The 27,238-nt window shown below is 51.8% G+C and overlaps 1 pseudogene; it reads left to right on the forward strand.

Annotated features, from left to right (window-relative positions):
• Positions 1-6: 6 nt before the first annotated feature.
• On the forward strand, positions 7-26,677 carry LOC124029045 (annotated as a pseudogene).
• The last annotated feature ends 561 nt before the right edge of the window (positions 26,678-27,238 follow it).

Consider the following 27,238-nt stretch of genomic DNA (forward strand, 5'->3'; position numbering starts at 1 on the left):
AGGCAGTGAAGAACGCTGACGGCTACAAGCTGGACAAGCAGCACACCTTCAGAGTCAATGTGTTCACCGACTTCGACAAGTAAGAAAACACCATCACTCCAGCTGTTATATGGGGTGTCCGGGAGCATCATTCCAGCTGTTATATGGGGTGTCCGGGAGCATCACTCCAGCTGTTATATGGGGTGTCTAGGGGCATCATTCCAGCTGTTATATGGGGTGTCCGGGAGCATCATTCCAGCTGTTATATGGGGTGTTCGGGGGCATCACTCCAGCTGTTATATGGGGTGTCCGGGAGCATCATTCCAGCTGTTATATGGGGTGTTTGGGCCAACATTCCAGCTGTTATATGGGGTGTCCGGGGCCAACATTCCAGCTGTTATATGGGGTGTCTAGGGGCATCATTCCAGCTGTTATATGGGGTGTCCGGGAGCATCATTCCAGCTGTTATATGGGGTGTTCAGGGCATCATTCCAGCTGTTATATGGGGTGTCTAGGGGCATCATTCCAGCTGTTATATGGGGTGTCTAGGGGCATCATTCCAGCTGTTATATGGGGTGTCCGGGAGCATCATTCCAGCTGTTATATGGGGTGTTCAGGGAATCATTCCAGCTGTTATATGGGGTGTCCGGGAGCATCATCATTAGGGGCATCATTCCAGCTGTTATATGGGGTGTCAGCTGTTATATGGGGGCATCATTCCAGCTGTTATATGGGGTGTTCAGGGGCATCATTCCAGCTGTTATATGGGGTGTCCGGGCCATCATTCCAGTTATATGGGGTGTCTGGGGGCATCATTCCAGCTGTTATATGGGGTGTTCAGGGAGCATCATTCCAGCTGTTATATGTCCGGGGTGCTCCAGCTGTTATATGGGGTGTTCAGGGGCATCATTCCAGCTGTTATATGGGGTGTCCGGGGCCATCATTCCAGCTGTTATATGGGGTGTCTGGGGGCATCATTCCAGCTGTTATATGGGGTGTCCGGGAGCATCACTCCAGCTGTTATATGGGATGTTCTGGGCATCATTCCAGCTGTTATATGGGGTGTCCGGGAGCATCATTCCAGCTGTTATATGGGGTGTCTAGGGGCATCATTCCAGCTGTTATATGGGGTGTCCGGGAGCATCATTCCAGTTGTTATATGGGGTGTCCGGGAGCATCATTCCAGCTGTTATATGGGGTGTTCAGGGCATCTAGGCACAACATCAACACGGCAGAATTGTTTGCCATAGATATACATGATATAGAACTGTCTGCTGTAGATGGTGACGTTGTGTTCCAGGTACATGAGCATCAGTGACGAGTGGGAGACTCCTGAGAAGCAGCCCTTCAAGGACTTTGTGAGTGTTACACACTGTCACTTCAGCCACACGTTCAGAGAATACCCACCCGGTGTTGTGGAGGAGGGGGGGGGGTCATTACTAACGGCCACTTCCTGTTTGTGTTGCCAGGGTAACATGCGTCACTGGATGGAGGATCCTGACTGTCGTGACCAGTACAGCGTCATCTACGAATCAGGAGAGAGGACCGCCATCTTCAACAACGACGCCAAGGATCCAATCGTCTCCGAGGAGAGGGCGGTGAGTCAACCATTCGACCAATCACGACAGCGCAGTGAGATGATGGTTCAACCAATCAGAGTTTTTTTTTTTTTTTTTTTTTTTTTTGCACTGAGCACATTCTCCATCTACAGAAATACCTTTACGGCTTTTTGATGCTTGAAAAGTAGAAGGCTTGATGATTGGGTAAATCAGAATCACGACAGCGCAGTGAGATGATGGTTCAACCAATCAGATTGGGTAAATCAGAATCTTAGCCGTGGTTTAATTCTTTTGATTTAATTCTGAGGTTGTGACCGTGTCGTGTCCCTGTAGCGCTGGACAGAGACCTATGTCCGCTGGTCTCCCAAGGGAACCTACCTGGCCACGTTCCACCAGCGAGGCATTGCATTGTGGGGCGGAGAGAAGTTCAAGCAGATCCAACGTTTCAGCCACCAGGAGTGTCTCTGATCGACTTCTCCCCCTGCGAGAGGTAACCAATCGCTAATGAATAATACATGCCTGTCTAGATCACATCTATGAAGCCTGATGGGGCGGCAGGTAGCCTAGTGGTTAGAGGGGGGGTAGCCTAGTGGTTAGAGGGGGGCAGGTAGCCTAGTGGTTAGAGGGGGGGGCAGGTAGCCTAGTGGTTAGAGGGGGGCAGGTAGCCTAGTGGTTAGAGGGGGGCAGGTAGCCTAGTGGTTAGAGGGGGGCAGGTAGCCTAGTGGTTAGAGGGGGGGACAGGTAGCCTAGTGGTTAGAGGGGGCGGCAGGTAGCCTAGTGGTTAGAGGGGGGGCAGGTAGCCAGTGGTTAGGGGGGGGCAGGTAGCCTAGTGGTTAGAGGGGGTGGCCAGTGGTTAGAGGGGGGGGCAGGTAGCCTAGTGGTTAGAGGGGGGCAGGTAGCCTAGTGGTTAGGGGGGGCAGGTAGCCTAGTGGTTAGGTGGGGGCAGGTAGCCTAGTGGTTAGGTGGGGGGGCAGGTAGCCTAGTGGTTAGGTGGGGGGGCAGGTAGCCTAGTGGTTAGGGGGCAGGTAGCCTAGTGGTTAGAGGGGGCAGGTAGCCTAGTGGTTAGGTGGGGCAGGTAGCCTAGTGGTTAGGGGGGGGACAGGTAGCCTAGTGGTTAGAGGGGGGACAGGTAGCCTAGTGGTTAGAGGGGGACGGGTAGCCTAGTGGTTAGGGGGGACAGGTAGCCTAGTGGTTAGAGTGGGGGGACAGGTAGCCTAGTGGTTAGGGGGGGGTGGCCTAGTGGTTAGAGGGGGGGCAGGTAGCCTAGTGGTTAGAGGGGGGGGCAGGTAGCCTAGTGGTTAGGGGGGCAGGTAGCCTAGTGGTTAGGTGGGGGGCAGGTAGCCTAGTGGTTAGGTGGGGGGCAGGTAGCCTAGTGGTTAGGGGGCAGGTAGCCTAGTGGTTAGAGGGGGCAGGTAGCCTAGTGGTTAGGGGGGGCAGGTAGCCTAGTGGTTAGAGGGGGGACAGGTAGCCTAGTGGTTAGAGGGGGACAGGTAGCCTAGTGGTTAGGGGGGACAGGTAGCCTAGTGGTTAGAGGGGGGCAGGTAGCCTAGTGGTTAGAGGGGGGGGGGGGACAGGTAGCCTAGTGGTTAGAGGGGGAGGGCAGGTAGAGCCTAGTGGTTAGAGGGGGGGGCAGGTAGCCTAGTGGTTAGAGGGGGGCAGGTAGCCTAGTGGTTAGAGGGGGGGCAGGTCGCCTAGTGGTTAGAGGGGGGCAGGTCGCCTAGTGGTTAGAGGGGGGGCAGCCTAGCCTAGTGGTTTAGGGGGGGCAGGTAGCCTAGTGGTTAGAGGGGGCAGGTCGCCTAGTGGTTAGAGGGGGGGGCAGGTAGCCTAGTGGTTAGAGGGGGGGTGGCCTAGTGGTTAGAGGGGGGCAGGTAGCCTAGTGGTTAGAGGGGGGGCAGGTAGCCTAGTGGTTAGGTGGGGGGGCAGGTAGCCTAGTGGTTAGGGGGGGCAGGTAGCCTAGTGGTTAGGGGGGCAGGTAGCCTAGTGGTTAGGGGGGACAGGTAGCCTAGTGGTTAGAGGGGGGACAGGTAGCCTAGTGGTTAGAGGGGGACAGGTAGCCTAGTGGTTAGAGGGGGGGGACAGGTAGCCTAGTGGTTAGAGGGGGGGCAGGTAGGGGTTAGGGGGGGTAGCCTAGTGGTTAGAGGGGGGGACAGGTAGCCTAGTGGTTAGAGGGGGGGGACAGGTAGCCTAGTGGTTAGAGGGGGGGGCAGGTAGCCTAGTGGTTAGAGGGGGGGCAGGTAGCCTAGTGGTTAGAGGGGGGGCAGGTAGCCTAGTGGTTAGAGGGGGGCAGGTAGCCTAGTGGTTAGAGGGGGGCAGGTAGCCTAGTGGTTAGAGGGGGGCAGGTAGCCTAGTGGTTAGAGGGGGGCAGGTAGCCTAGTGGTTAGGGGGGACAGGTAGCCTAGTGGTTAGAGGGGGACAGGTAGCCTAGTGGTTAGGGGGCAGGTAGCCTAGTGGTTAGAGGGGGGACAGGTAGCCTAGTGGTTAGAGGGGGGGCAGGTAGCCTAGTGGTTAGAGGGGGGACAGGTAGCCTAGTGGTTAGAGGGGGGGCAGGTAGCCTAGTGGTTAGGGGAGGGGGGGCAGGTAGCCTAGTGGTTAGGGGGGCAGGTAGCCTAGTGGTTAGGGGGGGGTGGCCTAGTGGTTAGAGGGGGGGGCAGGTAGCCTAGTGGTTAGAGGGGGGCAGGTAGCCTAGTGGTTAGAGGGGGGCAGGTAGCCTAGTGGTTAGGTGGGGGCAGGTAGCCTAGTGGTTAGGTGGGGGGGCAGGTAGCCTAGTGGTTAGGTGGGGGGGCAGGTAGCCTAGTGGTTAGGGGGGGCAGGTAGCCTAGTGGTTAGAGGGGGGGGCAGGTAGCCTAGTGGTTAGGGGGGGACAGGTAGCCTAGTGGTTAGAGGGGGACAGGTAGCCTAGTGGTTAGAGGGGGACGGGTAGCCTAGTGGTTAGGGGGGACAGGTAGCCTAGTGGTTAGAGGGGGGGACAGGTAGCCTAGTGGTTAGAGGGGGGTGGCCTAGTGGTTAGAGGGGGGGCAGGTAGCCTAGTGGTTAGAGGGGGGGCAGGTAGCCTAGTGGTTAGAGGGGGGGGCAGGTAGCCTAGTGGTTAGGAGGGGGGCAGGTAGCCTAGTGGTTAGGTGGGGGGGCAGGTAGCCTAGTGGTTAGGTGGGGGGCAGGTAGCCTAGTGGTTAGTGGGGGGCAGGTAGCCTAGTGGTTAGGAGGGGGCAGGTAGCCTAGTGGTTAGGGGGCAGGTAGCCTAGTGGTTAGGGGGGGGACAGGTAGCCTAGTGGTTAGAGGGGGGACAGGTAGCCTAGTGGTTAGAGGGGGACGGGTAGCCTAGTGGTTAGAGGGGGGGACAGGTAGCCTAGTGGTTAGAGGGGGGGGGGGGGGACAGGTAGCCTAGTGGTTAGAGGGGGAGGGCAGGTAGCCTAGTGGTTAGAGGGGGAGGGCAGGTAGCCTAGTGGTTAGAGGGGGGCAGGTAGCCTAGTGGTTAGAGGGGGGGGCAGGTAGCCTAGTGGTTAGAGGGGGGGCAGGTAGCCTAGTGGTTAGAGGGGGGCAGGTCGCCTAGTGGTTAGAGGGGGCAGGTAGCCTAGTGGTTAGAGGGGGGGGGCAGGTAGCCTAGTGGTTAGAGGGGGGCAGGTAGCCTAGTGGTTAGAGGGGGGGGCAGGTAGCCTAGTGGTTAGAGGGGACAGGTGGCCTAGTGGTTAGAGGGGGGCAGGTAGCCTAGTGGTTAGAGGGGGGGGCAGGTAGCCTAGTGGTTAGGTGGGGGGCAGGTAGCCTAGTGGTTAGAGGGGGGCAGGTAGCCTAGTGGTTAGGGGGCAGGTAGCCTAGTGGTTAGGGGGGGACAGGTAGCCTAGTGGTTAGGAGGGGGAGGTAGCCTAGGGGGACAGGTAGCCTAGTGGTTAGAGGGGGGACAGGTAGCCTAGTGGTTAGAGGGGGGACAGGTAGCCTAGTGGTTAGAGGGGGGGGGTAGGTAGCCTAGTGGTTAGAGGGGGGTAGGTAGCCTAGTGGTTAGAGGGGGGGACAGGTAGCCTAGTGGTTAGAGGGGGCAGGTAGCCCAGTGGTTAGAGGGGGGCAGGTAGCCTAGTGGTTAGAGGGGGGGGCAGGTAGCCTAGTGGTTAGAGGGGGGGGCAGGTAGCCTAGTGGTTAGAGGGGGGCAGGTAGCCTAGTGGTTAGAGGGGGGACAGGTAGCCTAGTGGTTAGGGGGGACAGGTAGCCTAGTGGTTAGAGGGGGGCAGGTAGCCTAGTGGTTAGAGGGGGACAGGTAGCCTAGTGGTTAGAGGGGGGCAGGTAGCCTAGTGGTTAGAGGGGGGGGGACAGGTAGCCTAGTGGTTAGAGGGGGACAGGTAGCCTAGTGGTTAGAGGGGGGGGGTAGGTAGCCTAGTGGTTAGAGGGGGGACAGGTAGCCTAGTGGTTAGAGGGGGGACAGGTAGCCTAGTGGTTAGGGGGGACAGGTAGCCTAGTGGTTAGAGGGGGACAGGTAGCCTAGTGGTTAGGGGGGGGGCAGGTAGCCTAGTGGTTAGAGGGGGGACAGGTAGCCTAGTGGTTAGAGGGGGTGGTCCTTCTGTAGCTCAGTTGGTAGAGCATGGCGCTTGTAACGCCAGGGTAGTGGGTTCAATGGTTAGAGGGGGGACCACCCATACGTAGAATGTATGTTACACATGACTGTAAGTCGCTTTGGATAAAAGCGTCTGCTAAATGGCATATATTATTATATTATTAGGTAGCCTAGTGGTTAGAGGGGGGGGACAGGTAGCCTAGTGGTTAGGGGGGGGGACAGGTAGCCTAGTGGTTAGAGGGGGGGTAGGTAGCCTAGTGGTTAGAGGGGGGTGGGTAGCCTAGTGGTTAGGGGGGGACAGGTAGCGTAGTGGTTAGAGGGGGGGCAGGTAGCCTAGTGGTTAGAGGGGGGCAGGTAGCCTAGTGGTTAGAGGGGGGGACAGGTAGCCTAGTGGTTAGAGGGGGGACAGGTAGCCTAGTGGTTAGAGGGGGGACAGGTAGCCTAGTGGTTAGAGGGGGGGACAGGTAGCCTAGTGGTTAGGGGGGGGACAGGTAGCCTAGTGGTTAGGGGGGGGACAGGTAGCCTAGTGGTTACAGCGTTGGACTTGTAACAGACAGGTTCCGAGATTGAATCCTCGAGGCAACAAGGTAAAAATCTGTCGTTCTGCCCCTGAAAAAGGCAGTTAACCCACTAGACCGTCATTGAAAATAAGAATTTATTCTTAACTGACTTGCCTAGTTAAATAAAGGTAAAATAAAAATGAAGCTACATTACGTTGTTATAATGCTTAATTCCCTGATAGTAACTGAGGACCTTCAGGCCATAATGTAACTATGTAGTCTTATTAAGCTTTTTAAGATGTTATAACGCTTCATAGGGACGCCGTCACGTCCAGTCCCCTGATGGACACCGTGGACACCCCCATGCCCTAGTGGTAGCTCTGTCGGCGGTATGAAGCCGTGTGAAGCTACATAAAAGGGTTATAATGCTTGGTAGCTACATGTAACTGCCAGAATAAAGGAAACCCCAACATAAAGTGTCTTAATAGGGTGTTGCACCACCAGCCAGAACAGCTTCGATGCTCGTCGGCGTAGATTCTATGCGTTTCTGGAATTAGAGGGGTGTGTCACGCTGGCGTAAAGGTTCGGGAGACGGGCGCAGGAATACGTAATGTTGTTGTTATGTACAGGCACGGGGACGAAGACCAAGCAAACACGTATACAACACACAGGATTTAAACTCCAAAACGAGAGGAGTACCTCGAATAAATAACACAAGCGCACAATGACTAACACATGGGACGAGACCCGTAATCATCCGCACAATGACTAACACATGGGACGAGACCCGTAATCATCCGCACAATGACTAACACACGGGACGAGACCCGTAATCATCCGCACAATGACTAACACATGGGACGAGACCCGTAATCATCCGCACAATGACTAACACATGGGACGAGACCCGTAATCATCCGCACAATGACTAACACACCGTAATCATCCGCACAATGACTAACACACAAGACCTGTAACGTGACAATCCTGCACAATGACTAACACACGGGACGAGACCTGTAGTCATCCACACAATGACACGTAAGCCCAAAACAGACAGCACAGGTACTCACACGCACCAACGGACATTGTAACAATATATCGTCAGGACAAAAGTAAACCAAGGGCACACTTATACAATTACTAATCACTGGGAATAGGGTGTGTCTAATCACTGGGAATAGGGTGTGTCTAATCACTGGGAATAGGGTGTGTCTAATCACTGGGAATAGGGTGTGTCTAATCACTGGGAATAGGGTGTGTCTAATCACTGGGAATAGGGTGTGTCTAATCACTGGGAATAGGGTGTGTCTAATCACTGGGAATAGGGTGTGTCTAATCACTGGGAATAGGGTGTGTCTAATCACTGGGAATAGGGTGTGTCTAATCACTGGGAATAGGGTGTGTCTAATCACTGGGAATAGGGTGTGTCTAATCACTGGGAATAGGGTGTGTCTAATCACTGGGAATAGGGTGTGTCTAATCACTGGGAATAGGGTGTGTCTAATCACTGGGAATAGGGTGTAATCTAATCACTGGGAATAGGGTGTGTCTAATCACTGGGAATAGGGTGTGTCTAATCACTGGGAATAGGGTGTGTCTAATCACTGGGTCTAATCATAGGGTGTGTCTAATCACTGGGAATAGGGTGTGTCTAATCACTGGGAATAGGGTGTGTCTAATCACTGGGAATAGGGTGTGTCTAATCACTGGGAATAGGGTGTGTCTAATCACTGGGAATAGGGTGTGTCTAATCACTGGGAATAGGGTGTGTCTAATCACTGGGAATAGGGTGTGTCTAATCACTGGGAATAGGGTGTGTCTAATCACTGGGAATAGGGTGTGTCTAATCACTGGGAATAGGGTGTGTCTAATCACTGGGAATAGGGACCGGGTGTGTCTAATCACTGGGAATAGGGTGTGTCTAATCACTGGGAATAGGGACCGGGTGTGTCTAATCACTGGGAATAGGGTGTGTCTAATCACTGGGATTTTTTTTTTATTTTTACCTTTATTTAACTAGGCAAGTCAGTTAAGAACAAATTCTTATTTTCAATGAACAGTGGGTTAACTGGTCTAGGAACAGTGGGTTAACTGGTCTAGGAACAGTGGGTTAACTGGTCTAGGAACAGTGGGTTAACTGGTCTAGGAACAGTGGGTTAACTGCCTGTTCAGGGGCAGAACGACAGACCTTGTCAGCTCGGGGGGTTTGAACTCGCAACCTTCCGATAACTAGTCCAAAGCTCTAACCACTATGCTACGCTGCCGCCCCTAAGCATGATGGGATGTTAATCAATGTACTTTGTACCCCCCTCGTTGACTCGAGTGTTTCCTTTCATTTTGGCAGTTACCCTGTACATGGTGAGCCTAGTGTGGTTATAACCTGTCTATGTCATCTGTACGAATCCTTATGAAGCTACACATAAAGGTGTTATGTAATGCTTTGTAGGTACGTGGTGACGTTCAGTCCCCTGATGGACACTAAGGAGGACCCCCAGGCCATCATCATCTGGGACATTCTGACTGGCCAGAAGAAGAGAGGCTTTCACTGTGAGAGCTCCGCCCACTGGCCCATCTTCAAGTAAGGACTGAATACCCACCTCTCTCTGTTTTCATGTCTCTAGATCTTCTAGTAAGGCCTGACTACCCACCCCTCTCTGTTTTCATGTCTCTACATCTTCTAGTAAGACCTGACTACCCACCCCTCTGTTTTAATGTCTCTACATCTTCTAGTAAGGCCTGACTACCCACCTCTCTGTTTTCATGTCTCTACATCTTCTAGTAAGGCCTGACTACCCACCCCTCTGTTTTAATGTCTCTACATCTTCTAGTAAGGCCTGACTACCCACCTCTCTGTTTTCATGTCTCTACATCTTCTAGTAAGGCCTGACTACCCACCTCTCTGTTTTCATGTCTCTACATCTTCTAGTAAGGCCTGACTACCCACCTCTCTGTTTTCATGTCTCTACATCTTCTAGTAAGGCCTGACTACCCACCTCTCTGTTTTCATGTCTCTACATCTTCTAGTAAGGCCTGACTACCCACCCCTGTTTTCATGTCTCTACATCTTCTCTGTTTTCATGTCTCTACATCTTCTAGTAAGGCCTGACTACCCACCTCTCTGTTTTCATGTCTCTACATCTTCTAGTAAGGCCTGACTACCCACCTCTCTGTTTTCATGTCTCTACATCTTCTAGTAAGGCCTGCCTGTTTTCATGTCTCTACATCTTCTAGTAAGGCCTGACTACCCACCCTCTCTGTTTTCATGTCTCTACATCTTCTAGTAAGGCCTGACTACCACCCCTCTGTTCTAGTAGCCAAGAACTGTAGCAGAACTTGTTTCTCTTGCTTTCTGTCTTGGTTCTTTCCCCTAACTGTCTTGGTTCTCTCCCTAGCTGCAGCGGTCTGTCTTGGTTCTCTTCCCTAACTGTCTTGGTTCTCTCCCTAGCTGCAGCGGTCTGTCTTGGTTCTCTCCCCTAACTGTCTTGGTTCTCTCCCTAACTGCAGCGTTCTGTCTTGGTTCTCTCCCTAACTGCAGCGTTCTGTCTTGGTTCTCTCCCCTAACTGTCTTGGTTCTCTCCCCTAACTGTCTTGGTTCTCTCCCCTAGCTGCAGCGGACTGTCTTGGTTCTCTCCCTAACTGCAGCGGTCTGTCTTGGTTCTCTCCCCTAACTGTTTTGGTTCTCTCCCCTAACTGTTTTGGTTCTCTCCCCTAACTGTCTTGGTTCTCTCCCTACCTGCAGTGGTCTAACGTGTGTCTGTTTCTCCAGGTGGAGTCACGATGGGAAGTTCTTTGCCAGGATGACCCAGGACACACTGAGCATCTACGAGACCCCAGTAAGTCCCCACACTGAGCTTCTATGACCCCAGTAAGTTAGATTGACCAGTATTACTCCTGAGCATCTATGACCCCAGTAAGTCCCCACACTGAGCTTCTATGACCCCAGTAAGTCCCCACACTGAGCTTCTATGACCCCAGTAAGTTAGATTGACCAGTATTACCCTGAGCATCTATGAACCTAGTAAGTTAGATTGACTAGTATTACTCTGAGCATCTATGACCCCAGTAAGTCCCCACACTGAGCATCTATGACCCCAGTAAGTTAGATTGACCAGTATTACTCTGAGCATCTATGACCCCAGTAAGTTAGATTGACCAGTATTACTCTGAGCATCTATGACCCCAGTAAGTTAGATTGACCAGTATTACTCTGAGCATCTATGACCCCAGTAAGTTAGATTGACCAGTATTACTCTGAGCATCTATGACCCCAGTAAGTTAGATTGACCAGTATTACTCTGAGCATCTATGACCCCAGTAAGTTAGATTGACCAGTATTACTCTGAGCGTCTAGGAGACCCCAGTAAGTTAGATTGACCAGTATTACTCTGAGCATCTACGACCCCAGTAAGTTAGATTGACCAGTATTACTCTGAGCATCTACGACCCCAGTAAGTTAGATTGACCAGTATTACACTGAGCATCTATGACCCCAGTAAGTTAGATTGACCAGTATTACTCTGAGCATCTATGACCCCAGTAAGTTAGATTGACCAGTATTACTCTGAGCGTCTAGGAGACCCCAGTAAGTTAGATTGACCAGTATTACTCTGAGCATCTACGACCCCAGTAAGTTAGATTGACCAGTATTACCCTGAGCATCTATGACCCCAGTAAGTTAGATTGACCAGTATTACCCTGAGCATCTACGACCCCAGTAAGTTAGATTGACCAGTATTACCCTGAGCATCTACGACCCCAGTAAGTTAGATTGACCAGTATTACCCTGAGCATCTACGACCCCAGTAAGTTAGATTGACCAGTATTACTCTGAGCATCTATGACCCCAGTAAGTTAGATTGACCAGTATTACTCTGAGTGTCTAGGAGACCCCAGTAAGTTAGATTGACCAGTATTACTCTGAGTGTCTAGGAGACCCCAGTAAGTTAGATTGACCAGTATTACTCTGAGCATCTAGGAGACCCCAGTAAGTTAGATTGACCAGTATTACTCTGAGCATCTAGGAGACCCCAGTAAGTTAGATTGACCAGTATTACTCTGAGCATCTACGACCCCAGTAAGTTAGATTGACCAGTATTACTCTGAGCATCTACGACCCCAGTAAGTTAGATTGACCAGTATTACCCTGAGTGTCTAGGTGTAACAGACTGGTGTGTCCATACTTAATAACATCCTGTTTTCTCCTGTCGTAGTCCATGGGCCTGTTGGATAAGAAGAGTCTGAAGATCAGTGGTATCAAGTAAGTCTATATCCGGGGGATTATATATATATATATAGCATACAGAGACTAGAGGAATACCACCTGTCAGACAGAGACTAGTTAGAGGAATACCACCTGTCAGACAGAGACTAGTTAGAGGAATACCACCTGTCAGACAGAGACTAGTTAGAGGAATACCACCTGTCAGACAGAGACTAGTTAGAGGAATACCACCTGTCAGACAGAGACTAGTTAGAGGAATACCACCTGTCAGACAGAGACTAGAGGAATACCACCTGTCAGACAGAGACTAGAGAATTGTCAGAGGAATACCACCTGTCAGACAGAGACTAGTTAGAGGAATACCACCTGTCAGACAGAGACTAGTTAGAGGAATACCACCTGTCAGACAGAGACTAGAGGAATACCACCTGTCAGACAGAGACTAGAGGAATACCACCTGTCAGACAGAGACTAGAGGAATACCACCTGTCAGACAGAGACTAGAGGAATACCACCTGTCAGACAGAGACTAGTTAGAGGAATACCACCTGTCAGACAGAGACTAGAGGAATACCACCTGTCAGACAGAGACTAGAGGAATACCACCTGTCAGACAGAGACTAGTTAGAGGAATACCACCTGTCAGACAGAGACTAGTTAGAGGAATACCACCTGTCAGACAGAGACTAGTTAGAGGAATACCACCTGTCAGACAGAGACTAGAGGAATACCACCTGTCAGACAGAGACTAGTTAGAGGAATACCACCTGTCAGACAGAGACTAGAGGAATACCACCTGTCAGACAGAGACTAGAGGAATACCACCTGTCAGACAGAGACTAGAGGAATACCACCTGTCAGACAGAGACTAGAGGAATACCACCTGTCAGACAGAGACTAGAGGAATACCACCTGTCAGACAGAGACTAGAGGAATACCACCTGTCAGACAGAGACTAGTTAGAGGAATACCACCTGTCAGACAGAGACTAGAGGAATACCACCTGTCAGACAGAGACTAGTTAGAGGAATACCACCTGTCAGACAGAGACTAGTTAGAGGAATACCACCTGTCAGACAGAGACTAGTTAGAGGAATACCACCTGTCAGACAGAGACTAGTTAGAGGAATACCACCTGTCAGACAGAGACTAGTTAGAGGAATACCACCTGTCAGACAGAGACTAGTTAGAGGAATACCACCTGTCAGACAGAGACTAGTTAGAGGAATACCACCTGTCAGACAGAGACTAGTTAGAGGAATACCACCTGTCAGACAGAGACTAGTTAGAGGAATACCACCTGTCAGACAGAGACTAGTTAGAGGAATACCACCTGTCAGACAGAGACTAGTTAGAGGAATACCACCTGTCAGACAGAGACTAGTTAGAGGAATACCACCTGTCAGACAGAGACTAGTTAGAGGAATACCACCTGTCAGACAGAGACTAGTTAGAGGAATACCACCTGTCAGACAGAGACTAGTTAGAGGAATACCACCTGTCAGACAGAGACTAGTTAGAGGAATACCACCTGTCAGACAGAGACTAGTTAGGAATACCACCTGTCAGACAGAGACTAGAGAGGAATACCACCTGTCAGACAGAGACTAGAGGAATACCACCTGTCAGACAGAGACTAGTTAGAGGAATACCACCTGTCAGACAGAGACTAGAGGAATACCACCTGTCAGACAGAGACTAGAGGAATACCACCTGTCAGACAGAGACTAGTTAGAGGAATACCACCTGTCAGACAGAGACTAGTTAGAGGAATACCACCTGTCAGACAGAGACTAGTTAGAGGAATACCACCTGTCAGACAGAGACTAGAGGAATACCACCTGTCAGACAGAGACTAGAGGAATACCACCTGTCAGACAGAGACTAGAGGAATACCACCTGTCAGACAGAGACTAGAGGAATACCACCTGTCAGACAGAGACTAGAGGAATACCACCTGTCAGACAGAGACTAGAGGAATACCACCTGTCAGACAGAGACTAGAGGAATACCACCTGTCAGACAGAGACTAGAGGAATACCACCTGTCAGACAGAGACTAGAGGAATACCACCTGTCAGACAGAGACTAGAGGAATACCACCTGTCAGACAGAGACTAGAGGAATACCACCTGTCAGACAGAGACTAGTTAGAGGAATACCACCTGTCAGACAGAGACTAGTTAGAGGAATACCACCTGTCAGACAGAGACTAGTTAGAGGAATACCACCTGTCAGACAGAGACTAGTTAGAGGAATACCACCTGTCAGACATCCCAAACATGTTGACCCTTAATCAGTTAGTACAATCTGTTATCATGTTGACCCTTAATCAGTCAGTACAATCTGTTATCATGTTGACCCTTAATCAGTCAGTTCAATCTGTTATGTAAATGTTATGTCTTTATCCTGGGGATGTTGACCCTTAGAGACTAGTTAGAGGAATACCACCAGGTGATGACATCATAGCGGTGTGTGTGTACTAATCCCCTCCTCCCCTCTGCAGGGACTTCTCCTGGTCCCCAGGTGATGACATCATAGCGGTGTGTGTGTGTGTATATACTAATCCCCTCCTCCCCTCTGCAGGGACTTCTCCTGGTCCCCAGGCGATAACATCATAGCGTTCTGGGTCCCCGAGGACAAAGACATCCCAGCCAGAGTGACTCTGATGCAGCTTCCCTCCAGACAGGAGATCAGAGTCAGGAACCTCTTCAATGTGGTGGACTGTAAACTCCACTGGCAGAGACAGGGAGACTACCTCTGTGTCAAGGTGGACCGGACACCTAAAGGAACTCAGGTTAGTGAAGGGGGACAGGAGACAGGGAGACTACCTCTGTGTCAAGGTGGACCGGACACTTAAAGGAACTCAGGTTAGTGAAGGGGGGACAGAGACAGGGAGACTACCTCTGTGTCAAGGTGGACCGGACACCTAAAGGAACTCAGGTTAGTGAAGGGGGGACAGAGACAGGGAGACTACCTCTGTGTCAAGGTGGACCGGACACCTAAAGGAACTCAGGTTAGTGAAGGGGGGACAGAGACAGGGAGACTACCTCTGTGTCAAGGTAGACCGGACACCTAAAGGAACTCAGGTTAGTGAAGGGGGGGGACAGAGACAGGGAGACTACCTCTGTGTCAAGGTGGACCGGACACCTAAAGGAACTCAGGTTAGTGAAGGGGGGACAGAGACAGGGAGACTACCTCTGTGTCAAGGTAGACCGGACACCTAAAGGAACTCAGGTTAGTGAAGGGGGGACAGAGACAGGGAGACTACCTCTGTGTCAAGGTAGACCGGACACCTAAAGGAACTCAGGTTAGTGAAGGGGGGGGAGAACAGAGGGAGGGTGAATGTGACCGGAGGGGAGGAGAACAGAGGGAGGGTGAAGGGGCAGGAGAACAGGGAGGGTGAAGGGGGGAGGAGAACAGAGGGAGGGTGAATGTGACCGGAGGGGAGGAGAACAGAGGGAGGGTGAATGCTTTGATGTTAAACCTCATTTCCAAGTCTCCTTTCTCTCTGTCCTCATCCTCTGTCATTCTCTCATTGTCCTCTCCTTCATCATTCTCTGTCCTCTCGTTCTCTCCTCCTGTCTCTCCTCTCGTTCTCTCCTCCTCTCCCCCTGTCTGTCCTCTCCTCTTGTTCTCTCCTCCTGTCTGTCCTCTTCTCTCGTTCTCTCCTCCTCTCCTCCGGTCTGTCCTCTCTGTCATCTCCTCCATCATTCTTTCTCCTCTGTCATCCTCCTATCCTCTCGTTCTCTCCTCCTCTCCTCCATTTTCTCTCCTCTGTCATCTCCTCCATCATTCTCCTCCTGTCTGTCCTCTCGTTCTCTCCTCTCCTCTTCTCTCTCCTCTCGTTCTCACCTTCTCTCAGGGTGTGGTGACCAACTTTGAGATCTTCAGGATGAGAGAGAAGCAGGTTCCTGTTGACGTGGTGGAGATGAAGGGAGACCCGGAATCTAAAACTGGTAAAGCACACCCCCCACTCTGACAAGATGGACAGAACCCCCCCACTGATAATATACAGTAACACCACCAGGTGCAGTAACACCACCAGGTGCAGTAACACCACCAGGTAACACCACCAGGTATAATAACACCAGTGTTGTCGTCCCCTAGCGGAGAGCATCATAGCGTTTTTAGGTATAGTAACACCACCAGGTGCAGTAACACCACCAGGTGCAGTAACACCACCAGGTGCAGTAACACCACCAGGTGCAGTAACACCACCAGGTGCAGTAACACCACCAGGTGCAGTTACACCACCAGGTGCAGTTACACCACCAGGTGCAGTTACACCACCAGGTGCAGTAACACCAGTGTTGTCGTCCCCTAGCGGAGAGCATCATAGCGTTTGTAGGTATAGTAACACCACCAGGTATAGTAACACCACCAGGTATAGTAACACCACCAGGTATAGTAACACCACCAGGTGCAGTAACACCACCAGGTGCAGTAACACCACCAGGTGCAGTAACACCACCAGGTATAATAACACCAGTGTTGTCGTCCCCTAGCAGAGAGCATCATAGCGTTTGCAGGTGCAGTAACACCACTAGGTACCACCAGGTATAGTAACACCACCAGGTGCATTAACACCACCAGGTATAATAACACCAGTGTTGTCGTCCCCTAGCGGAGAGCATCATAGTGTTTGTAGGTGCAGTAACACCACCTGGTGCAGTAACACCACCAGGTATAATAACACCACTGGGTGCAGTAACACCACCAGGTATAGTAACACCAGTGTTGTCGTCCCCTAGCGGAGAGCATCATAGCGTTTGTAGGTGCAGTAACACCACCAGGTATAATAACACCACCAGGTGCAGTAACACCACCAGGTAACACCACCAGGTATAATAACACCAGTGTTGTCGTCCCCTAGCGGAGAGCATCATAGCGTTTGCGTGGGAGCCCAACGGCAGTAAGTTTGCCGTCCTGCACGGTGAATCTCCCAGAATCAACGCCTCGTTCTACCACGTCAAGAACAACGGGAAGATCGAACTCATCAGTGAGTCTGACCTTTACCTGAGAATATCTCATGACTCTGTAATGTCTATAAGGATGTCTCCCCCCCCCCCCCCTCTCTCTCAGTCCAACCTTTACCTGAGAATCTCATGACTCTGTAATGTCTATAAGGATGCCCCCCTCTCTCTCAGTCCAACCTTTACCTGAGAATATCTCATGACTCTGTAATGTCTATAAGGTTGCCCCCCCCCCTCTCTCTCAGTCCAACCTTTACCTGAGAATCTCATGACTCTGTAATGTCTATAAGTTATTCCGTCTCTACTGTTGTCAGATGTCGTTTTTATTTATTTATTTTTATTTTTTTTAACCTTTATTTAACCAGGCAAGTCAGTTAAGAACAAATTCTTATTTTCAATGACGGCCTAGGAACAGTGGGTTAACTGCCTGTTCAGGGGCAGAACGACAGATTTGTACCTTGTCAGCTCGGGGGTTTGAACTATTCAGTCCTTTGGCAAACAACACAGTCTGTTACTGTAACATTCTCTCCCCCCTTCCCCCCCTTCTCTCTCCTCTCCCCCTTCTCTCTCCTCTCCCCCTTCTCTCTCCTCTCCCCCTTCTCTCCCCTCCCCCTTCTCTCTCCTCTCCCCCTTCTCCCCTCCCCTTCTCTTCTCTCTCCCCTTCTCTCCCCTCCCCCTTCTCTCTCTTCTCTCTCTCCCCTTTTCTCTCCTCCCCTTCTCTCTCCCTTGTCTCTCTCCCCCCTTGTCTCTCCTCCCCCTTCTCTCTCCTCTCTCCTCCCCTTCTCTCTTCCTCCCCTACTCTCTCCCCCCTTCTCTCCTCCCACCTTTCTCTCTCCTCTCCCCCTTCTCTCTCTCCTCTCTCTTCCCTCCCTTCTCTCTTCCTCTCCCTTCTCTCTTCCTCTCCTTCTCTCCTCTCCCCTTCTCTCTCTCCCTCTCCCTTCTCTCTCCCTCTCCCTCTCTCTCCTCTCTCTTCCTCTCCTTCTCTCTCCTCTCTCTTCCTCTCCCTTCTCTCCTCTCCCCCTCTCTCTCTCCCTCTCTCTCTTCCTCTCCTTCTCTCCTCCCCCTTTCTCTTCCTCCCCTTCTCTCCTCCCACCTTTCTCTCTCCTCTCCCCCTTCTCTCTCCTCTCTCTTCCTCTCCCTTCTCTCTTCCTCTCCCTTCTCTCTTCCTCTCCCTTCTCTCTTCCTCTCCCTTCTCTCTTCCTCTCCCTTCTCTCCTCTCCCCCCTTCTCTCTCCCTCTCCCTTCTCTCTCCCTCTCCCTTCTCTCTCCCTCTCCCTTCTCTCTTCCTCTCCCTTCTCTCTCCCTTCTCTCTCCCTCTCCCTTCTCTCTCCCTCTCCCTTCTCTCTTCCTCTCCCTTCTCTCTCCCTTCTCTCTTCTCTCTCCCTTCTCTCTTCCTCTCCCTTCTCTCTTCCTCTCCCTTCTCTCCTCTCCCCCCTTCTCTCTCCCTCTCCCTTCTCTCTCCCTCTCCCTTCTCTCTTCCTCTCCCTTCTCTCTCCCTTCTCTCTCCCTCTCCCTTCTCTCTCTCTTCCTCTCCCTTCTCTCTCTCTTCCTCTCCCTTCTCTCTCCCTCTCCCTTCTCTCTCCCTCTCCCTTCTCTCTCCCTCTCCCTTCTCTCTCCCTCTCCCTTCTCTCTCCCTCTCCCTTCTCTCTTCCTCTCCCTTCTCTCTCCCTTCTCTCTTCCTCTCCCTTCTCTCTCCCTTCTCTCTCCCTTCTCTCTCCCTTCTCTCTCCCTTCTCTCTCCCTTCTCTCTCTCTTCCTCTCCCTTCTCTCTTCCTCTCCCTTCTCTCTTCCTCTCCCTTCTCTCTTCCTCTCCCTTCTCTCTCCCTCTCCCTTCTCTCTCTTCCTCTCCCTTCTCTCTCTTCCTCTCCCTTCTCTCTCTCCCTCTCCCTTCTCTCTCTTCCTCTCCCTTCTCTCTCTTCCTCTCCCTTCTCTCTCTTCCTCTCCCTTCTCTCTCTTCCTCTCCCTTCTCTCTCTTCCTCTCCCTTCTCTCCTCTCCCCCCTTCTCTCTCCCTCTCCCTTCTCTCTCCCTCTCCCTTCTCTCTTCCTCTCCCTTCTCTCTCCCTTCTCTCTCCCTCTCCCTTCTCTCTCCCTCTCCCTTCTCTCTCCCTTCTCTCTCCCTCTCCCTTCTCTCTCCCTTCTCTCTTCCTCTCCCTCTCTTCCTCTCCCCTCTCCTCTCTTCCTCTCCCTTCTCTCTCCCTCTCCCTTTCTCTCTCTTCCTCTCCCTTCTCTCTCTTCCTCTCCTTCTCTCTCTTCCCTCCCTTCTCTCTCTTCCTCTCCCTTCTCTCCTTCCTCTCTTCTCTCTCTTCCTCCCTTCTCTCTCTTCCTCTCCCTTCTCTCTCTTAACCCTTTCTCTCTCCCCCTTCTCTCTCTCTCCTTCTCTCTCCCTTCTCTCTCCTTCCTCTCCCTTCCTCTCCCTTCTCTCCCCTCTCCCTTCCTCCCTCTCCCTTCTCTCTCCCTCTCTCCCTCTCCCTTCTCTCTCCCTCTCTCTCTTCTCTCCTTCTCTCTTCCTCTCCCCCTTCTCTCTCTTCCTCTCCCTTCTCTCTTCCTCTCCCTTCTCTCTTCCTCTCCCTTCTCTCCTCTCCCCCTTCTCTCCTCTCCCCCTTCTCTCTCCCTCTCCCTTCTCTCTCCCTCTCCCTTCTCTCTCCTCCCCCCTTCTCTCCTCTCCTCCCCCTTCTCTCTCCAGAGATGTTTGACAAGCAGCAGGCCAACAGCATCTTCTGGAGTCCTCAGGGACAGTTCATGGTGCTGGCTGGACTCAGGAGGTACAAGACGTGTGTGTGTGTGTGTGTGTGTGTGTGTGTGTGTGTGTGTGTGTGTGTGTGTGTGTGTGTGTGTGTGTGTGTGTGTGTGTGTGTGTGTGTGTGTGTGTGAGAGATCTCCCCTCCTGTGTTAACCCTGTCCTCTCCTCCAGTATGAACGGGGCCCTGGCGTTTGTGTGTGTGTGTGTGTGTGAGAGAGAGAGAGAGAGAGATAACCCTGTCCTCTCCTCCAGTATAAACGGGGCCCTGGCGTGTGTGTGAGGGAGAGAGAGAGCTCCCCTCCTGTGTTAACCCTGTCCTCTCCTCCAGTATGAACAGGGCCCTGGCGTGTGTGTGAGAGAGAGATCTCCCCTCCTGTGTTAACCCTGTCCTCTCCTCCAGTATAAACGGGGCCCTGGCGTGTGTGTGAGGGAGAGAGAGAGCTCCCCTCCTGTGTTAACCCTGTCCTCTCCTCCAGTATGAACGGGGCCCTGGCGTGTGTGTGAGAGAGAGATCTCCCCTCCTGTGTTAACCCTGTCCTCTCCTCCAGTATAAACGGGGCCCTGGCGTGTGTGTGAGGGAGAGAGAGAGCTCCCCTCCTGTGTTAACCCTGTCCTCTCCTCCAGTATGAACGGGGCCCTGGCGTGTGTGTGAGAGAGAGATCTCCCCTCCTGTGTTAACCCTGTCCTCTCCTCCAGTATAAACGGGGCCCTGGCGTGTGTGTGAGGGGAGAGAGAGCTCCCCTCCTGTGTTAACCCTGTCCCTCCTCCAGTATGAACACTGGCGTGTGTGTGTGTGTGTGTGTGTGTGTGTGTGTGTGTGTGTGTGTGTGTGTGTGTGTGTGTGTGTGTGTGTGTGTGTGTGTGTGTGTGTGTGTGTGTGTGTGTGTGTGAGAGAGATCTCCCCTCCTGTGTTAACCCTGTCCTCTCCTCCAGTATGAACGGGGCCCTGGTGTGTGTGTGAGAGAGAGATCTCCCCTCCTGTGTTAACCCTGTCCTCTCCTCCAGTATGAACGGGGCCCTGGTGTGTGTGTGTGTGAGAGAGATCTCCCTCCTGTTAACCCTGTCCTCACCTCCAGTATGAACGGGGCCCTGTGTGTGTGTGTGAGAGAGAGATCTCCCTCCTGTGTTAACCCTGTCCTCTCCTCCAGTATGAACGGGGCCCTGGCGTTTGTGGACACCTCTGATTGCACCATGATGAACATGGTTGAACACCATGGCCTCTGACGTAGAGTGGGACCCTACGGGACGATACCTGGTGACCTCTGTGTCCTGGTGGAGTCACAAGGTACACCTGACACACACACCTCACACACACACACTGACACACACACACACACCTGACACACACACACCTGACACACACACACACCTGACACACACACACACCTGACACACACACACACCTGACACACACACACACACCTGACACACACACACACACCTGACACACACACACACCTGACACACACACACACACCTGACACACACACCTGACACACACACACACACCTGACACACACACACACACCTGACACACACACACACACACCTGACACACACACACACACACACCTGACACACACACACACACACCTGACACACACACACACACACCTGACACACACACACACACACCTGACACACACACACACACACCTGACACACACACACACACCTGACACACACACACCACACACCTGACACACACACACACACACACCTGACACACACACACACACACACCTGACACACACACACACACACACCTGACACACACACACACACACACCTGACACACACACACACACACACCTGACACACACACACACACACACCTGACACACACACACACACACACCTGACACACACACACACACACCTGACACACACACACACACACCTGACACACACACACACACACCTGACACACACACACACACACCTGACACACACACACACACACCACACACACACACACACACCACACACACACACACACCTGACACACACACACACACCTGACACACACACACACACCTGACACACACACACACACCTGACACACACACACACCTGACACACACACACACCTGACACACACACACACCTGACACACACACACACCTGACACACACACACCCACCACACACACACACACCTCACACTCACACACCTGACACACACCACACACACACACACCTGACACACACCACACACACACACACCTCACACTCATACACCTCACACACACACACCTCACACTCACACACCTGACACACACCACACACACACACACCTCACACTCACACACCTGACACACACCACACACACACACACCTGACACACACCACACACACACACACCTCACACACACACACCACACACACACACCTCACACACACACACCTCACACTCACACACCTGACACACCAGACACACACACACCACACACTCACACACCACACACACACACACACCTGACACACCTCACACTCATACACCTCACACTCACACACCTGACTCACACACACACCACACACCACACACACCTGACACACACACCTCACACTCACACACCACACACACACACACCACACACACACACACCTCACACACACACACACCTCACACACACACACCTCACACACACACACACACACCACACACACACACATCTCACACACACACACCTGACACACACACTCACACTCACACACCTCACACACACACACACCTGACACACACACCTCACACTCACACACCTGACACACCACACACACACAGGGAATAAACTCCTGTCATGTTTATTTAAATGGAAGACCAACCAAATGAAGGTTGGTTTGTACCACAATAATTAACCAATGATATCAGGCCTCTCTGGGCCGTGATTACAGACAGGGCAGCCTAGTGGTTAGAGCGTTGGACTAGTAACCGACAGACACCTGTGTCTTTTGACACGACGAAACAGTCATGGAGCCGCAGTGTTTGTGATTATACCCTGATGAAGACAGCTTGGAGCTCCTAGAGGGTGATTATACCCTGATGAAGACAGCTTGGAGCTCCTAGAGGGTGATTATACCCTGATGAAGACAGCTTGGAGCTCCTAGCGGGTGATTATACCCTGATGAAGACAGCTTGGAGCTCCTAGAGGGTGATTATACCCTGATGAAGACAGCTTGGAGCTCCTAGAGGGTGATTATACCCTGATGAAGACAGCTTGGAGCTCCTAGAGGGTGATTATACCCTGATGAAGACTGCTTGGAGCTCCTAGAGGGTGATTATACCCTGATGAAGACAGCTTGGAGCTCCTAGAGGGTGATTATACCCTGATGAAGACAGCTTGGAGCTCCTAGAGGGTGATTATACCCTGATGAAGACAGCTTGGAGCTCCTAGAGGGTGATTATACCCTGATGAAGACAGCTTTGGCTGTCGAAACACACAAGCACAGCACAGCCAGATAGCCTGGTTCCTCTCTAGGTTTCTTCCTAGGTTTTGGCCTTTCTAGGGAGTTTTTCCTAGCCACCGTGAATCTACACCTGCATTGCTTGCTGTTTGGGGTTTTAGGCTGGGTTTCTGTACAGCACTTTGAGATATCAGCTGATGTAAGAAGGGTTATATAAATAAATTTTATTTGAAAACGGCTTGGCTGTTGAAACGTTGGCCATTAATTTTTTTGCATCTGCGCTCCTAGAGTGTGCGGCTCTCTTTAATGTTCAAGTTTTCTACGTTTTCATAGTGTGTTATTATCTGAGCCATAGTGTGTTATTATCTGAGCCATAGTGTGTTATTATCTGAGCCATAGTGTGTTATTATCTGAGCCATACCAAGTGTGTTATTATCTGAGCCATAGTGTGTTATTATCTGAGCCATAGTGTGTAATTATCTGAGCCATACCAAGTGTGTTATTATCTGAGCCATACCAAGTGTGTTATTATCTGAGCCATACCAAGTGTGTTATTATCTGAGCCATAGTGTGTTATTATCTGAGCCATACCAAGTGTGTTATTATCTGAGCCATACCAAGTGTGTTATTATCTGAGCCATAGTGTGTTATTATCTGAGCCAAGTGTGTTATTATCTGAGCCATACCAAGTGTGTTTTTAAAAAGGGGGTTGTCTCTCCCGTCAGGTGGACAATGCCTATTGGCTGTGGACCTTCCAGGGGCGTCTCCTCCAGAAGAACAACAAGGATCGTTTCTGTCAGCTACTCTGGAGACCTCGGCCTGCTACTCTGCTCACACAGGACTCCATCAAGGTGTGTGTGTGTGTGTGTGTGTGTGTGTGTGTGTGTGTGTGTGTGTGTGTGTGTGTGTGTGTGTGTGTGTGTGTGTGTGTGTGTGTGTGTGTGTGTGTGTGTGTGTGTGTGTGTGTGTGTCCAGTATTTATAGTATTTCATTTTATTTACTCTGTCATCAAGGTTGTTTTAAACCAATAGAATCCAAAACTCGTTCAGTGTCTGGACAAGTAGTGACTTCTGTCTGAACTTCTGTGTGTCGAAAGAGTTTGTTGTAATGTGTCTGACTGCGTATATATAACAGCAGCTAAGCTGGGACCCTGACAGTCTTGTTGCTACTATAACATGGGCTTAGCCGGGACCCTTGGTGTTGACAGTCTTGTTGCTACTATAACATCAGCTAAGCTGGGACCCTGACAGTCTTGTTGCTACTATAACAGCAGCTAAGCTGGGACCCTGACAGTCTTGTTGCTACTATAACATGGGCTTAGCCGGGACCCTTGGTGGTCTTGTTGCTACTATAACATCAGCCAAACTGGGACCCTGACAGTCTTGTTGCTACTATAACATCAGCTAAGCTGGGACCCTGACAGTCTTGTTGCTACTATAACATCAGCTAAGCTGGGACCCTGACAGTCTTGTTGCTACTATAACATGGGCTTAGCCGGGACCCTTGGTGTTGACAGTCTTGTTGCTACTATAACATCAGCTAAGCTGGGACCCTGACAGTCTTGTTGCTACTATAACAGCAGCTAAGCTGGGACCCTGACAGTCTTGTTGCTACTATAACAGCAGCTAAGCTGGGACCCTGACAGTCTTGTTGCTACTATAAAATCAGCTAAGCTGGGACCCTGACAGTCTTGTTGCTACTATAAAATCAGCTAAGCTGGGACCCTGACAGTCTTGTTGCTACTATAACATCAGCTAAGCTGGGACCCTGACAGTCTTGTTGCTACTATAAAATCAGCTAAGCTGGGACCCTGACAGTCTTGTTGCTACTATAAAATCAGCTAAGCTGGGACCCTTGATGGTCTTGGTGCTACTATAATATGGGCTTAGCCGGGACCCTTGGTGTTGACAGTCTTGTTGCTACTATAACATGGGCTTAGCCGGGACCCTTGATGGTCTTGGTGCTACTATAACATGGGCCAGCGACCCTGACAGTCTTGTTGCTACTATAACATGGGCTTAGCCGGGACCCTTGGTGTTGACAGTCTTGTTGCTACTATAACATCAGCTTAGACGGGACCCTGACAGTCTTGTTGCTACTATAACATGGGCTTAGCCGGGACCCTTGGCGGTCTTGTTGCTACTATAACATGGGCTTAGCCGGGACCCTGACAGTCTTGTTGCTACTATAACATGGGCTTAGCCGGGACCCTTGGTGGTCTTGTTGCTACTATAACATGGGCTTAGCCGGGACCCTTGGCGGTCTTGTTGCTACTATAAAATGGGCTTAGCCGGGACCCTGACAGTCTTGTTGCTACTATAACATGGGCTTAGCCGGGACCCTTGGTGGTCTTGTTGCTACTATAACATGGGCTTAGCCGGGACCCTTGGTGGTCTTGTTGCTACTATAACATGGGCTTAGCTGGGACCCTTGATGGTCTTGTTGCTACTATAACATGGGCTTAGCCGGGACGCTTGGTGGTCTTGTTGCTACTATAACATGGGCTTAGCCGGGACCCTTGGTGGTCTTGTTGCTACTATAACATGGGCTTAGCTGGGACCCTTAATGGTCTTGTTGCTACTATAACATGGGCTTAGCCGGGACCCCTGATGGTCTTGTTGCTACGTGTAACGTGTTTTTCTTCTTGTATTTTGACCCGTGTTCCCCAGGTGATCAAGAAGGACCTGAAGAAGTACTCTAAGATCTTTGAGCAGAAGGATCGTCTGAGCCAGTCGAAGGCCTCCAGGGAGCTGGTGGACAAGAGGAGGAGCATGATGGAGGACTACCGTACCTACCGGGAGGCTGGGACCCTGCAGCAGCACCATAACAGAAGACCGCCCGCCTGCAGCTCCGAGTTGCGTAGATAACCCCCGCAGCTCCGAGGAGGTACATGGGCTAGATAACCCCCGCAGCTCTGAGGAGGTGCGTAGATAACCCCCCGCAGCTCCGAGGAGGTACGTAGATAACCCCCGCAGCTCCGAGGAGGTACGTGCTACTATAACCCCCCCGCAGCTCCGAGGAGGTACGTGCTAGATAACCCCCGCAGCCCGAGGAGGTCTTACGCAGTTACTATAACCCCCCGCAGCTCCGAGGGAGGTACGTAGATAACCCCGGGACCCCGCAGCTCTTGTTGAGGTACGTAGATAACCCCCGCAGCTCCGAGGAGGCACGTAGATACCCCCGCAGCTCTGAGGAGGCACGTAAGATAACCCCCCCCCCCCGCAGCTCTGAGGAGGTACGTAGATAACCCCCCGCAGCTCTGAGGAGGTACGGAGATAACCCCGCAGCTCTGAGGAGGTGCGCAGATAACCCCCCCCCCGCAGCTCTGAGGAGGTACGTAGATACCCCCCGCAGTTCGAGGAGGTACGTAGATAACCCCCCCCGCGCAGCTCCGAGAGGTACGTAGATAACCCCCGCAGCTCCGAGGAGGTACGTAGATAACCCCGCAGCTCTGAGGAGGTACGTGAGATACCCCCAGCTCTGAGGAGGTACATGGATAAACCCCCCCCCCCCCCCCCCCGCAGCTCTGAGGAGGTACGTAGATACCCCCGCAGCTCTGAGGAGGTACATGGATTAAACCCCCCCGCAGCTCTGAGGAGGTACATGGATAAACCCCCGCAGCTCCGAGGGGGTACGTAGATAACCCCCCTGGCTTGGGGACCAGGCTTACTAAGCTTGACCCCTGACCTCTCTGTCTCTAGGGAGTGGACACTGACGAGCTGGACAGTAACACAGATGACTGGGAGGAGGGAGACCATTGAGTTTTTTATCAACGAAGAAATCATTCCCGGAGAGTAGTCCTCACGCAGGTAACACCCACACACACGCTACCACACACAGTACACACACACACACACACGTCCCCTACACACACACACGCAGGTAACACACACACACACTACCCAAACACACGCACCTACCACACACACACACACACGCTACCTACACACACACACACACGCTACCACACACACACACACGCTACCCACACACACACACACACGCTACCTACACACACACACACGCTACCTACACACACACACACGCTACCTACACACACACACACGCTACCTACACACACACACACACGCTACCTACACACACACACACGCTACCTACACACACACACACACGCTACCTACACACACACACACACGCTACCTACACACACACACACGCTACCTACACACACACACACACACTACCCACACACACACACACGCTACCTACACACACACACGCTACCTACACACACACACACGCTACCTACACACACACACGCTACACACACACACACACGCTACCTACACACACACACGCTA

Source organism: Oncorhynchus gorbuscha, unplaced genomic scaffold, assembly GCF_021184085.1.
Source record: "Oncorhynchus gorbuscha isolate QuinsamMale2020 ecotype Even-year unplaced genomic scaffold, OgorEven_v1.0 Un_scaffold_5300, whole genome shotgun sequence".
NCBI lineage: Eukaryota > Metazoa > Chordata > Actinopteri > Salmoniformes > Salmonidae > Oncorhynchus > Oncorhynchus gorbuscha.